This window comes from Podarcis liolepis, assembly GCF_965112155.1.
Source record: "Podarcis liolepis genome assembly, chromosome: 3".
Taxonomy (NCBI): Eukaryota; Metazoa; Chordata; class Lepidosauria; order Squamata; family Lacertidae; genus Podarcis; species Podarcis liolepis.
In genome coordinates this window covers 51,842,803-51,857,604 of record NC_139557.1, presented here as the reverse complement: position 1 = coordinate 51,857,604, position 14,802 = coordinate 51,842,803, and the positions used below count along the sequence as shown (strand labels likewise).

General features: G+C 39.3%; 1 protein-coding gene across 4 annotated transcripts in view; it reads right to left on the bottom strand.

Annotated features, from left to right (window-relative positions):
• The window catches only part of SOBP (sine oculis binding protein homolog), a 142,175-nt gene that overhangs the window by 88,325 nt on the left and 39,048 nt on the right, over positions 1–14,802 (bottom strand). The gene's annotated exons all lie outside the window — the stretch shown is intronic.

Genomic DNA, 14,802 nt, shown 5'->3' with positions numbered 1-14,802 from the left:
ACTGTTTAGAATCAAACTCAAATTACTCTAACTTGTACAACGTAAGCTGGAGCACATCATTTATGGTTGTACAAATGATACAAGGTATTAGTTCTTTCCATAATTCATTGGGAAGGGGACATAAATTCTATTTTATTTATGTTGTTTCAAAAAAAATTATATATTGCTTGATAGTAAAAAAAAACAAAAAGCATCCTTGGTTATATCAGTGTTATTTTCATTGTTATTGGGTTAAGTGACTGGTCAGGCTGCTTTCAGAATACTCTCCTGCCAAATGTGTCTGCCAAATTTAGTTTGGTGTGCCAGCTGCACTTGTTCCTATAAAGGTCTGCCTCCCTCCAATGACAGACGACTAAGGGCCAGTGACTGTGTACACATGTGTGGGGCTTTTTGTTTTGTGTTGTTATAGTCTGTTACAAGCCACTTTGAGGCTATTTTGATCAGAAGATATGATATAAATCACTAAAATAAATATAAATTCATAAGATGGCAAAGTAATAATTTACTGCTTGGTACAAATTAAAGTACTCTTTAACATCTAACACCCAGCTACAATTTACCATTCTGATGGGGGGGGGTTTTCCTGCAGTTAGCCTTGGGGCTCATGCACTCACCCCCTCAGTGAGTCCACAAGAAGGAGGTTAGAAACTTCCATTTCTGCTTCAGTTTAGCCACAGTTTAGCATCACAGCCCATCACTAAACTGTTGTTAATCTTAGCTATAGTTTGTTGGCAAAATGTCAATTTCTTAAACGATGGTCTGAAATTGGCTTGTAATATTAGCTAGTTTGTTCAAGTTGGATGCCACAGCAATATGTCGTTAATCTAAAACAGAAACAAACAACAGCCACACTGGAAAAGGAGACTGGAAGTGGGGTGCGGACAAGACCAATGCTTGTCTGTTCTCAATCTTGTTACACTCAACTATCATTTCACATTATATCTGAATGAACTGAAGAATTTTGTGGTAAATAGTGTTTGCTTGTTCCATTATTCCATTCTAGCTAATCCTTCTCTTGTCTGTTTTAAACTATTAACATTTAATATGTGACAAACTTCAAAAAGTATTAAATAAACAGACAGGAAATGGTCAGTTCCCAAGTTACATCATTCTGCTGTATCACTAAGGATACAATCCTACGCATTATTAGCTGGGAGCTATGAAATATGGATAAAAAGTGAGCTGTCTTTTCAGAAGAGTAAAGTTTATTTAACCTGCTCCATGGATGAAAGAGACAATAGTATATATGTCCCCTCTTCAGTATGAGCTTGAAATTACTCTCAAACACCAGATAAGGAAAATGATAGAGATACTCACACTGCCTTGGAAAAGGAAACACAAAACCTTCACAGATGTTCCCTGCATCAGATCTAACATTTTGCTAAAGTATAAATATCACTAAAGTAACTTTTTGGAATAAATACTACTTTACAGATTTCAGTATTTCTGTTGGGGAGGTTGAGGGACAACTACACTTTATAAAGTTTTTTTTTTTAATGTCCTCTAATATTTTTTAAGTACTAGGCAAAATATGAAGGCATTAAGACACTTTTACTTGCAAACATTGCTTTTAAATATGAACATATTTGAATATATATTTTTACCAATGACATTAAGATACATTAGGTAGAAAAACAAGTTTATAAAAATGCAGTCTTCTTGACACTCTAATTTGTGCCTCTAATGTTCAGAGTCCTAATGAGCCACTAACTTATGACAGTAAGCTATATCAAAATGGAGTTAATTTCAATACATTGCATAACCTCAGGAAAACTGGATATTTCATGAACATTTCATTCTCAAACTCCTTCACGCTTGATATGAAAACAGTATAGCCAGCCATACTGCTGAATTTCCTCCAATATTAATCCGAAAGTATCTGGTGTTTCAAATTAAAAAGGGTTGGGGGAGGGGGAGCGAGAGAAAGCAAACAAACCAAAACCCTAGTAACAAAAGCAACAACAGAAGCCATCATGCAGTGTTCACAAGTATAGAATCATTTTCCTTTCTGTTACCTTGCAATACATAAAGATACATGCACCGCGCAAGAAGGGCAAAATCAGAAATGTTAAACTCACTTGCCACTAAATATAAGGGAATACATAATTTTTCACAACTTCCGGAAGGCACGAGGTTTTGAAAGCGTTCAGGATGGTCTAGAATGATGTGCTAAGAGGATATGACCCCTATGGATACTTGTATGGTGTACTAAGAACCAACTAGTCATGCCCTACCACTTCTGCCTCAAGGAGCATCTTCTGTGTGCTCCCCTGAGTTACACATGTGTTTTGTAGTAGTAGTAGAAATTGCTGCTGTTACAACACAGGCCAGTTTTGAGCAATATTTCACAGAGTGAATTATTTCAATGTATGTTCAACACAGAGGGGTTTTGTGGGTGAATTTCTGTGGGTGGAATATATTCACACTGTCGAAACCACAGAATTGATTTAATGAGTATGGAAGACTTCCACTATGCAAATTTCTTTCAGAAAACGCAATGGTTGTACAGTAGGGCAAAAAAATGAAAAAGCTCAAAGAAAGACTCTCTGTTCATTTATATAGTCTTTTCTCTCTCTCCAACTCTCTTCACAACAAGGTATCAAACACTTTACGGCGCTAGCATTTCAAGAGATATCACAAATTGTATTTTTTTATTTTGAAGTCCAACTGGAAACAATGAGTTAATGTTACGGAGTATAAAAAGCACAGCTTATTTTCCACCTCCTTGTTATTTCCCATTCTCTTACATGACAATTATCTTGGACAAAACGTAAGAGTTTTTCTGAACTTATTGTGCCTCCTAGAGCTTTGTCGGGTAAATGATTTTGAATGGGGACAGAATTTCATCCATGACACAGCCAACCTTCCCCCCACATGTAACTTTACTGCAGTTGTACTATCAATACTTTTTCTATCTGTAGTTTTAATTTTTCCACATTCTGTGAAAAGTGGCTACAAGGTAAACGATGAAAAAGGCAAAATACACATACAAATGCTTCCAAATATGCAAAATATGTGATCCAATACTCAACAGAAGACTCTTACTGACTCCAGTGTGTTTTGGATCTTCACCAAAGAAAGGAAGCAGTAAATAGAACACTTTTTTTTTTTAAAAAAAGCTACTTATTTTAATGTCTGCTTTCACAGGCGTTATTTGTCACAGTAGCAGGTAACAAATTTGCTTCAAGAGGTGTGATTTAAGTTGACAATGTCCCTTTAAACTTCTGAATTCTAAGCTTAACTGTGGCATATTTACTCTCCCCTTTTTACTTTTTCTTTGCTCTGAGGTATGTGGACCATCTGTGCCTCTAATATGGTGTTCTTAAATAGCCTCCAGTGTGATTCAGTTTTTGTTTTTAATCACTTTTCATTTTGAAAAACTTCCTCTCCATTAACTCTTTAATTTGCTATTTTAAAGACATTTAACAGCGTTCCTTCCTTCGTAAGCTTTAAGGATGACTTTAGGTCTCAAGGACCATCACATGAAACTATACATGTTTGACAACATTCTTAGACGACTCCAAAGTGGTTAGAACCTTCTATATAATAATATGGCATGAGAACTTAGCCCTGCAATATCACATGAGAACTAGGGTTTCACCTGACAAGCTGGGGCCCATATAAGGTGATCTAAAATAGCACACACTAGCCTCTACTGTAGAGCACCTGGCTCTCTTTGCGCATGCACATGAATTTCTTTTTCACCTTTCTAGGCTAACATTGACCAGAAAAATGCCCTGTTTAAACAATCTGCATATATGTTACACTACTATTGGACAATACTAGACAAAATGCAGAAAAATACCTGCGGATATACCACTGTCTCTCATCAAATATTTAGTTCATTCAAAGGAAGCTATTTCATATCTGTGCTACCCCAAGTTTGGCATGGACCATCCACAAACCTTTTTATCCTACATTGCCAAGTTTCATATCACTCTGTTGACTTATATCCTAACTTTGAGTCATGGCCCCATCCCAATTTCTTATTGTGTGTGTGTGTGTGTGTGTATTTGTTAAATATTTTCCTGGTTTACGAAACAAACAACTTGTCTTGTCTCTTTATTCGGGTTGCACAGTCTTTCTGACAAATCAGTTACATTTGTTGTGAGACCTTAGTGTTGAGTACAGTATATGGTTGGGGGAAAAGAAGGGTGAAGAGGAGGGGTGCAGTGACGAGGCTTATATTTTTTTGTATAGTATGTGTGTGGGGTTTTGTGTCAGCATCAACTGGGTAGTTTCTCTTTGTATTCATTTATTACATTTCCTTGGTAGTGAGAGGTATTGGGCGTAGGGTGTGGTTTGTTGTCTGTGGTTGGCTGCAGTGGGGTTTGTTTGCATTTGTGAGAGGTGGGGAGGGCTTGTTGGGTCAGGTAAGCTGTATGCTGTTGGTGGATTCCTGTTGTTGTCTTGTTGGGCTGTGTATAGCCTTACTGGGGTGAAGGCATCCTCTTCTATTTGTCCCTGTGTCAGTTTCAGTTTATTGGTTAGCTTTTCTAGCAAAACCGTTTCCCATACAATTTGATACCATTGCTTCATGTTTACTCCTGACAGGTCTCTCCAGTGTCTGGCTATAAGGCTTCTGGCTGCTCAGAGTAGGTGGGTTATAAGCTCTGTATAATGCGAGTGGTCATTATGATCTTGAAAGATGTTCAATAGGGCCAATTCTGGGGTGAGTTCTAATACCTGTTTAGTTATTTTGCTTATCTCTTGTAGGACTGCTGTCCAGAAGGTTTGGATTTTAGGGCACTCCCAGCCACATTGTGTCTGTGGTATGTGTCTGTGGAGTTGCAGCCTCTCCAACACCTTGGTGAGGTTCCTGGGCGTATCAGCGCCAGTTTCTGTGGTGTTAAGTACCACCTGTAGGTGAGTTTCAGAGTGAGTTCCCTTCTTTTGGCAGATATGTATTTAAAGGGAGGTTCAGACCACATTTTGGTCCATTGGATGGGGTTAATTTCATAGCCTATGTCGTGCTCCCATTGTTCTTTGATTGCATCAAGGGGGGTTGTGGGATTTTGGAGCAGTATTTTGTATTTTGTGGATACCATCCCTTTACCGTGTCCCTCTGCTGTCAGGAGAAGGTTTTTGAAGGTGGTCAAGGCCCTGGTGGTTGCTGATTTTACTGCTGGATTGTTTAAGAAGTCATGTAGTTGATGGTGTGTTAGCCAAGGTAGTTTGTCTTGAATTTCTTGTGTTGGTATGGGTTTGTTGTTTTGGTAGAAGTCTCTTAAACAGTGTAGGCCTTTGGCTTCCCAGGTTTTTATCCGGAGGTTTTGTGCTGGGTGTTGGAATAGTGGGTTATAGGCCAGGGGGGTTAGTGGTGATGGGGATAGTTTGCCTACTTTTTCCTTCCATGTTTTAAGCATGGACTATGTGAACCTGTTCAAGTGTTGTGGCTTGTCTGAGTTGACACCTCAGATGTGATTATGAACTGGGGACTTCCCAGATCACTGTGAAAACAGTGGCATACTGACACAGGGTAAGTGTGGATATGGGATCCTATTAACCTATTAACAACAAACCTTTTTAATACTGTAATATCTGAACACTATTATATCAGTCACTGTATTATTTGAATCTAAGAAAGATATTGACAAGATAGAATGTGTGCAGATGACCCAAGATGATAAAGGGTCTGGAAACCAAGCTTTATGAAGAATGGTTAAGGGAATTGGGTCTGTTTAGCCTGGTAAAGAGAAGACTGCAAAGAGAGATGATAGCCATCTTCAAATATCTAAAGGGCTGTCATTTGGAGGATGTTTTCTCTTGCTCCGGGGGAGGGGGGAGGGAGGTTAGGATCCAAATCAATGGATTCAAGTTACAAGAGAGAAGATTCCAAATAAACAGCAGGAATAACTTTCTGATGATAAGAGCTGTTCAACAGTGAAACAGACTCCAATGAGAGGTGGTGAACTCTCCTTCCTGGAAGGTTTTTAAGCAGAAGTTAGATGTATTGTCTAGTTGAGAGTTCTGAATTGCAGGGGGTTGGACTAGATGGGTCCCTTCCAACTCTGATTCTATTAAGACACCATGAGCGTTTCACCAATAACTGCATTATTTTGGAAAAAATATATACTCACTAAAGGCTTCTGCTTCATGTTCCAAATAAAACACATGATTAATTAATATGGACTTGAAAATATTAAACCACAATAAGCCAAAACCCAAAGCCAACACACTACACACCAGCACTAGCCCTTTAGAAATACAGATCTTGAACTGTTCCTTGAAAATAAGCAAACTGAAATTGACTGAGCAGGGCAACAAAGGATGTTAAAGGTGCAGGCCCTTCATAGTGAACGCTTTTATTGGCTCTCCAAAGATGCAACACTAAGGCTCCAATCAATCAGACTTAGGCCTTGGTTTGCACTTAATATGGAGTACATCCTATTGAACTCAGCGAAACTTACTTCTGAGTAAACATGCATAGGATCAGGCTGTAGCACCACCAGTCTGACATCTCAACTCCCACAAACAGGCAGGGGGCAGAAAGGGCCTTTGTGAATTTAATAGCTGGAATTGTACCTAGAAATGAAGTGGAAGCCAACAAAAATGTCAGAACATAAGTAATTATATATTTTTCTACAGTGTGTGTGTATGTGTTTCAAATAACTGAGCAGCTACAATTGCTGCAATCCAGCATTTCCAAAGTAAAAAGTATGTAGGGGCTCCCCAGTTCTCCATGAGTAGGAAAATCTTGGCATGTACCAAGGGAAATTCTGGAGTGAATACAAAACATTTCCTTCCAGAGGAGAAAATGAGATCACATATATTCCTAAATGTCCTTCTAAGATTGTCAGCACACAGTGAGGCTCACCAACCATTTTCTAACTGAACATTATGCCCTGAGAAAAAAAGTATGTTTTGATGCTATAACAAAGCATCCCAAAGAAATACAATATTTCTTTTCAGTCACTTTGAGAACTAACTGATGTACAGCTGTCTTCTGCATGCTTGATTTTTCTACAGAATGAGATAGAATGTTATCTTCTCAGCGAGAGCTGACCCAGCAGTTTCACATGCAGTTACAATATGACCACATATAAAATATAGCAAGGAACATTTTTAGACATGTGATCGCTTCATCTCTATGCTTGAATATAAACAATAACCACAATTGTCCATGGGTTGGGTTGTTATTTAAACTGATTTAGGGTCCCTTCAGGTCCAAGATACACATGGTGGTGGTAGTAAACATATCTGCCCCAATCATTTCTGTTATTTACTGAGTTGAATAGGATCCAAAATGCAGCAGTCTGATTGGTTTTAGAACAATAGGATTCAGAATCCAGCAGTCTGATTGGTCCACAGGAGCCACTCAATCCAGCTCCAGGTGGAAGTGAATCCGCAACCTTATTGGCTTGCAGGAGAATCCCGGAATTAGCCAATCACATGGGGCCCATTGTGTAAGTAATGTATATAAAGCAGACATTCTGGGGGAACTTCCATTCCTCCTCACCACTATGAGCTGAATAAAGAGCATGAAATCCACTCTCAACTCCAAGTATATTTCAATTTCTAAAACAAGGGACAGGGTGTGATCCCATTAGGAAGGACTGCTGTTGCCTCCCAGTCATCTTTCCCACTGTAGCCCTTCCTCCCACAAGCTTTTGTCACAGGCAGCCTCATTTCTGGAATTGAAACTTGCTGGGAGAAAAAAGACTTCAGGGGGAGGGCTGCATAGGAAATAACGGTGGGCAGGAGATTGGTTTAGTGTCTCCTACCCAGGTGCCCCATTTCTGCTTTATATCACACCCAGCTTTAAATCTGTATTTCAAAATCAGCCTGTCACTGGACCTTAGTGGATTCTTCTGGTCAATTTGTTTCTAACACATGCCCCATTACTTGAAGGAGATGGTCAGATTTTAAGTCATAATTAGTCACATCCATCTCTATAGAGTGAATGATGCCAGAATACAACATGACTGATGTAACACAACTTAATGGTTATAATTAAAAGGGAACATGCCTCTTAATTGCATTGGATACCTGCTAATCATCTGGACAATGGGAATTTGATTCAAATTTAGGGTATTAAATGGCAGCAGATGGACAATAAACTCTCCACTAAGCATGCATACACTGATGAGCACTCCATTCTGCCAGTTAACTCCATTAAGGATATGTTGGTGGCATCAGTCAGTCCCCAAAATGCTGCATTTGGTGCTGAAATAATTGCTAGTGAGGAAATTTTGATAAGTTAGTTAAAAAATAGTTGATGTGCTTTCATTGTTGCTGCCACATTAGCATAGACAGTAAACAGCACATTTGTTCTACAAGTGTGGCTCCAGAGTCTTCTGTGTAACGGCAGTTTTGTAATTCAGTTTTCAAGAAACTGAGGTCACTTCCAGATGAACTCTTTAAATGAGCATCCATCCAGATTTCTTTTCACAGATTTTGTGGGGAGGTATGTCATGTGCCTGATCTATACCTTACACAACCTATATTCATAAATATATTCAAAAACATATTACACAGGGGGGGTATCACAGGTCTCTATTTTTCTAGACATGCAAGCAAACTGATGCTGTAAAACATGCCCCCTGAAACTTCCCACCATGTGTAGGAAGTGAGAAGGATAAAGACTATATTCTTGTCATGAAGGCAGACACCAGAATCCCCTTGAGTGTCTGTGTGCAAATTGACACAGCTGCTAGTGTTCACAGATGTTCTGAGGTTGAACACACAACATACATATGCCACTGGCTGATTGACTACTGATTTAAACAAGGCTACTGACGAAAAAGGAATCCCAGTTTTAAATTAAGCCTGATGTGAATTGTGTGGATAAATCCAAACATATTATCCTGCCATGGGCCCTTAAGCTTTGCAAACAATAATTATATATGTTTACAATCCTGATATTTCAGCCACTTGCATTATCTAAGAACATGTCCCAAATTTAAAATAGTCCGCACTGAACCTTGCTTATCAGCTCCACTTTTAAACAAAATGGCATTTGTGGTCAAAAGTTATTTCACCACCACAAGAAATTGCTGCTGGTAAATTTCTGGTTTGCCCTATTTGCTTTGAAGCTTGCAGTCTAGTATAGTTTAAGAGACATCATCTCAGCCAGAAACAGAGTGGAACAATGCTCAGCTGTAGATGCCTTTGCTTTTGTCATTCTAATGTACCTACCTGAAAGGTCATATACTAAGCAATGAAAAATACCAGCCTAGAAGCTTCTAAGAGATAATCAACTGGAAAAATATGAGGCTTTATTTAAGAGACAGGAGTTAAATAGCAAGGAAATCATTTGTTAGAGAAGACACACACAGATTCAGTGGGACACAGCCAGCCAGAAGGAGCTTGAGGGAAAAAAATGCTGTAGTTGAATCCTGGGTTCAAGTTGCCTTGGATATTTTGAAGGTTATTTCATGGACATGATCTAAAGTGACTTTAGACTTTGTAACCAAATTAAAGGAGCCTTATTTAAGATCTAGGGAGTAAATTTGGGAGTACTGTAGAAATACATGGGACTTCACCGGCCCAGTAAATAGAGAGAGAGGTTTGTGCCACTGGTGGATCATGGGGACTCAAATTTCAGTGATGCCCTGTGCAATCGCCAAAGTTCATTGTCCCTCCGCCTTTCTCACTCCATTATAAATCATAGTTGTGTTATATTTGAAAAGCTTATTTTAAAGAATAAATCCACAAGAAAAACAAACCCTAACCCTTGGGGTTTTGTTTTTTTACAGTTAGGTGAATGAGCAACATCTACAGTTTTTCAAACTTCCCTGAACGAAAATGTTCAGGTTTCTAGTTTTCTTTCTTTTTCTTTTTTAAGAAATGTGATCAACATTTTGTCACTATTCATTGGCTTAGCAGGGATTCATGCATCTTATACCTTCCTCGGCTATACACTTAAACCAGCAATTTCAAAATTATTCAGGTGAATAATATCCTATATTTACTCCCAGCCTGAGATATACTGCATTTTTCCGTGTATAACACGCCCCCATGTATAAAACGACCCCCATTTTTAACACTTATTTATATTAAAAAAACCCTCGTCTTATACACAGAAAAATACAGTATATATCTCCTTATTAACCATATGGCAATGAACTCCAATTACAAAAGGATTCCTCAAAACAGATTGCTATGCATCATTATATCATTATCTAGTTCAGAACTTGCTTGTTATGCAACTGAAAGCAAAGCCGATTATACCATGCAGTATAATTTGATGCATCATCATATATTCATTTTCAAGATGCCATTTTGTTTGCACATACTAAATTAATTTGTACAAGGGTAAACACAGGCATAGTAAACTCTATGGATCCCACTTAACAAAAATATTCCAGACTGCGATTTACATAAACGTTACTTTCACACAATTAGCTTTGTTTCCAATTTTTAAGACTTTTCAGTTCAAGTTTTCTCCATGTTTATGAAGGCTACAAATTTTGAAAATTAAACTGAATCCCCACACAATCCCAAATAAGAATGGAAATTGTTAATAAAAGCATCCAAGTGAAATTGTGAGACTTGACTAGTGTGACATGCAATGGAAATGTCACTTGTCATTTTAAAGATGTAAAAAATAATAATCAGATTCTACTATGCTCTGGTTGCCTGAAACTGGTCATTCTACAAGATTTTGTGAGCTCTGAGCAATGCTCTTTTAAGACACTTTTTACACACATGGAAGTTCACATTGATTTTCTTCAAGAGTGAGTGTAATACAAATATAACACCTATACTGGCCAGAATGCTCATTCAAACAGAGCCAAAATGGCAATTTAACCTTTCCTCAGCTGGCCTTTTATTCAGGTAGTAGTGCCTAACACTGTGTGCTCCCTTATCCTGACCGGCTTTTCCCTTGGGCAAGAATGAAGAGTGTTGGATGCTTCTTCCTGAACATACACAGAACACCTTCAGGCAGCAGAAGTCAATTGTGAATACTCCTCCTGCCACAAACAACTCTGGGAAAGACTAGCTGAGAGCCACTAGATACTACTACCTGCAGGGATTTGTTCTGCTTGAGGAAGTGGAAGAGCAGCAGTGCTGAACCAGTTCATTAATTTCAATGGATTTCAATGGATCTACTCTGAGTAGGACTAGCAACTCAATACAGCCCTAGTTTTTCAAAGGCCTTTAACCTCAGGTCAAATAAAATGAGAAACCATAGTTAATGGAATACTTGCTGGTTTGAGCCCAAAGGCTCATTTATATTTTGGCTTATTTAAGATAGGATAATTGAGCATGGATCGTGCAAATAAACCAAATACTTATATTCTTATATAAGCCACTTTTGTGATTACCTGGTATCTGTCATTTGTGTACTGTATAAAGAGTAAAGGTAAAGGTAAAGGTACCCCTGCCCGTACGGGCCAGTCGTGTCCGACTCTAGGGTTGTGCGCCCATCTCACTTAAGAGGCTGGGGGCCAGCGCTGTCCGGAGACACTTCCGGGTCACGTGGGCAGCGTGACGAAGCTGCTCTGGCGAGCCGGCACCAGCGCAGCACACGGAAACTCCGTTTACCTTCCCGCTACAAAGCGGTGCCTATTTATCTACTTGCACTTTAGGGGTGCTTTCGAACTGCTAGGTGGGCAGGAGCTGGGACCGAACGACAGGAGCTCACCCCGCCATGGGGATTCGAACCACCGACCATGCGATCGGCAAGCCCTAGGCACTGAGGATTTACCCACAGCGACACCCGCGTCCCCCTATATAAAGATTAGAACTGCTTAAATGTGGTAAATGTGAAGTCCCATTGATTTCTATGAGAGAGGGCATACACCGGCTCTCCCATGGAAATGAATAGGGCTTCAAAACCCCTTACAATGGTATATCTGGTTACATATGCTTCAGGTTACATACGCTACAGGTTACAGACTCCGCTAACCAAGAAATAGTACCTCGGGTTAAGAACTTTGCTTCAGAATGAGAACAGAAACCGTGCTCCAGCAGCACGGCAACAGCAGGAGGCCTCATTAGCTAAAGTGGTGCTTCAGGTTAAGAACAGCTTCAGGTTATGAACGGACCTCCGGAATGAATTAAGTACTTAACCCGAGGTACCACTATACTTGGATTGGGCTGTGTTCTATTCTTTGTTTCTTGCATGCGCATGTGGCTCTATTAGTTTGCAGCACATGTACTTGTGATATTGGATGACATGCTTTAGAACAATTTCCAGGTGGCTGCCATAAATAATCTGACTCAAATTAATATTCGTAAGAAAGTGTTTTTTATGTATGGCACATACCCTGCAGTGAGTTTTTAAAATGTAAATGTAGATTACATCCTAATGGGTCACATAACACCTGGTAATAATAGATATATCATTTCTGCTTTTTTATTTTTGAAGCGCTAATGAGTATCCCTTCTTTACTATTTTTCCCCCCAGACTAGGCTAAGTGCTTATTGCTGCAGTTCTTAGTCAGGGTAGGAAAGGGAAGTCTCCCTAGTACAATCCATTAGGAAATCCAAGCCATAAATGAAATGACCACAAAGACCTATCAGTTAGCAGAAATGCAGCAGCTGTACATATTTATTGTAACATAACACTATATTGTTGCAGAGATGTGCTGTTTAAAACATGCATAAGGCAGGTGAAACGTGACCATATTACTTCTCTGTTTGAAAATGAGAAGGTGTAGAGTGGCATAACCTCAAATACATAAATAAACATTAGACTAATGGGGAAGACAGGTACACAACAAGTCTGGCAATAACAGTTCAAAGGTCACTGGTAAATGTGAAACCTTTGCAGCCTTGCAAATTTGATCTTATACTATATTCTTTTTCAATGTGCTGCTTTAGCACATGCTATAAAAACTATAAGGGGCTAGTAAAGCTTTATCACACCTTCCTGAAATGAGGAACAGAAGGGAAAATGTCTGAGCATTATAGTCTACTCTTGATCACATGTATAGATTGAAAATACCAACGAAATGCAACTAATGGAGAAATGGCATTCTTATTTGATTAAAAACCTGAAGAGGTACTACAGTGGTGCCTCGCAAGACGAAATTAATCCATTCCGCAAGTCTCTTTGTCTTGTGGTTTTTTCGTCTTGCGAAGCACGGCTATTAGCGGCTTAGCGGCTATTAGCGGCTTTAAGAAAAAGGAAACAAACTCGCAAGAACTTGCAAGACGTTTCGTCTTGCAAAGCAAGCCCATAGGGAAATTCATCTTGCGGAACGACTCAAAAAATGGAAAACTCTTTCGTCTTGCGTGTTTTTCGTCTTGCGAGGCATTTGTCTTGCGAGGTACCACTGTAGTTAAAATCCTGAGACCAATAAGTGCTAAATTGCCCTGAAGTAGTTTGGCTTCAATAGGACCAGTGTTCCCCACCAGGGGGTACTCAAGGGCACGCAGAACCGGCACCTCTTTTTTTGTTCAAAAGATTATAAAAAGGATTTAGTAGGCACAAGGTAAACTAAAGCTGCAGCTTTTTCAAGTTGAACTGGCATTGTCTAAAGACATACTGTATGATAACTTGAAGATCACTACATGTCCTAGTGGCCATCTTGAAACCAAAGGCTCAGCTTGGTTGCTAGAGACCTACATAAATTTTCTGTACAATTCTTCGTCTTTAGTTATTTTCTTTCATTTTTTATTTAGGTAATTTATATACCATTCCATACTTCAAAGAAATCTCTGAGTAGTTTACATCACAATAAAAACATAAGAAATATACACAAAAATCATAATAAAAATCCACATTTTAAAGCAGCACAAAACTTATGGAGACCATATTAACCACTAGTAGGTCCAAAATACAGAAATACAACAGAAACAAAGAACTCTGCCCACCAAATATAGAAGCATGCATTTATAGGTATTAGAAGTTATCAGTTTACACAGACTAAGAGGCTATTTATGCAACACAGTTGTCCAATTAGAGGGTGTGTTACTATGATGACTATTACTGGGGAACTCCTGTGAAAATATGGTGCTGGTAGAAGAATACCAGCATTTGTGGAAATAGATAATCTCTGAATCTAAAGCAAGGATTGGAAACCTGTGGTTTCCCAGATGTTTACTGACTTCCACCAGCCACAGCCAGAATGACCAAAGTTCAGGAATTATGGGAGTTGTAGTCTAACAACTGGAGAGCCACAGGTTCCTATCCCTCATTGAAAGTTCCCACCCTCAAAATGCCTATGGGAGAACGCCTTCTCCAGTATCAACCTTCCTGTGGATTAAAAGATAGTGGTCCATATCGCTCTCTTTATTGTGGCCACTAATAATCACTCAACTCAAATTCTGCCTCGTTCCCTGGTTTGTTATTGGGGGAGCCTTGCAGCACTTTTGAGTGCTTACCTCTGTTCTGCAGCAGACAAATCACCATGTTAGATTACCCAAACATCAACATCAGGTTGGCTATTGCATTTTGGGTAATCTAAAATGACCAATGGTTGCCTCCGACTGGAGCAGAGTGAAAGCAACATACCGCAGTAGGAAACGTGCAAACTTGGCTGATGTAAGTGATTGGCAATGGTAGAGCACGGAGGTAACACACAACAGCAGAAGGTGGGGGTCCAGGTGGAGCTGTCCAATGGGGTACCATGCCAAGGGCCCACTAAAGTCTGAATCCCAGTCCTGACTGTGTTTCATCATCTGGCATAAAGCACTCTTACTCCCTTAAAACTGATCATATCAAGCATCTGATAGGCACTGTGGCATAATCCCAGTCCCTGATGACTAAGTGGCACCTAGCTTTAAAATGTTCTGTGCCAATATGTTAACTTCATGAAAATGCCCCCCCCCCAAATCAAAAGGACCCCTGGAAATACTAAACCCTTCAAAAGAAACTGAAAACAAACCAAATGACAACAGCCATTTCAA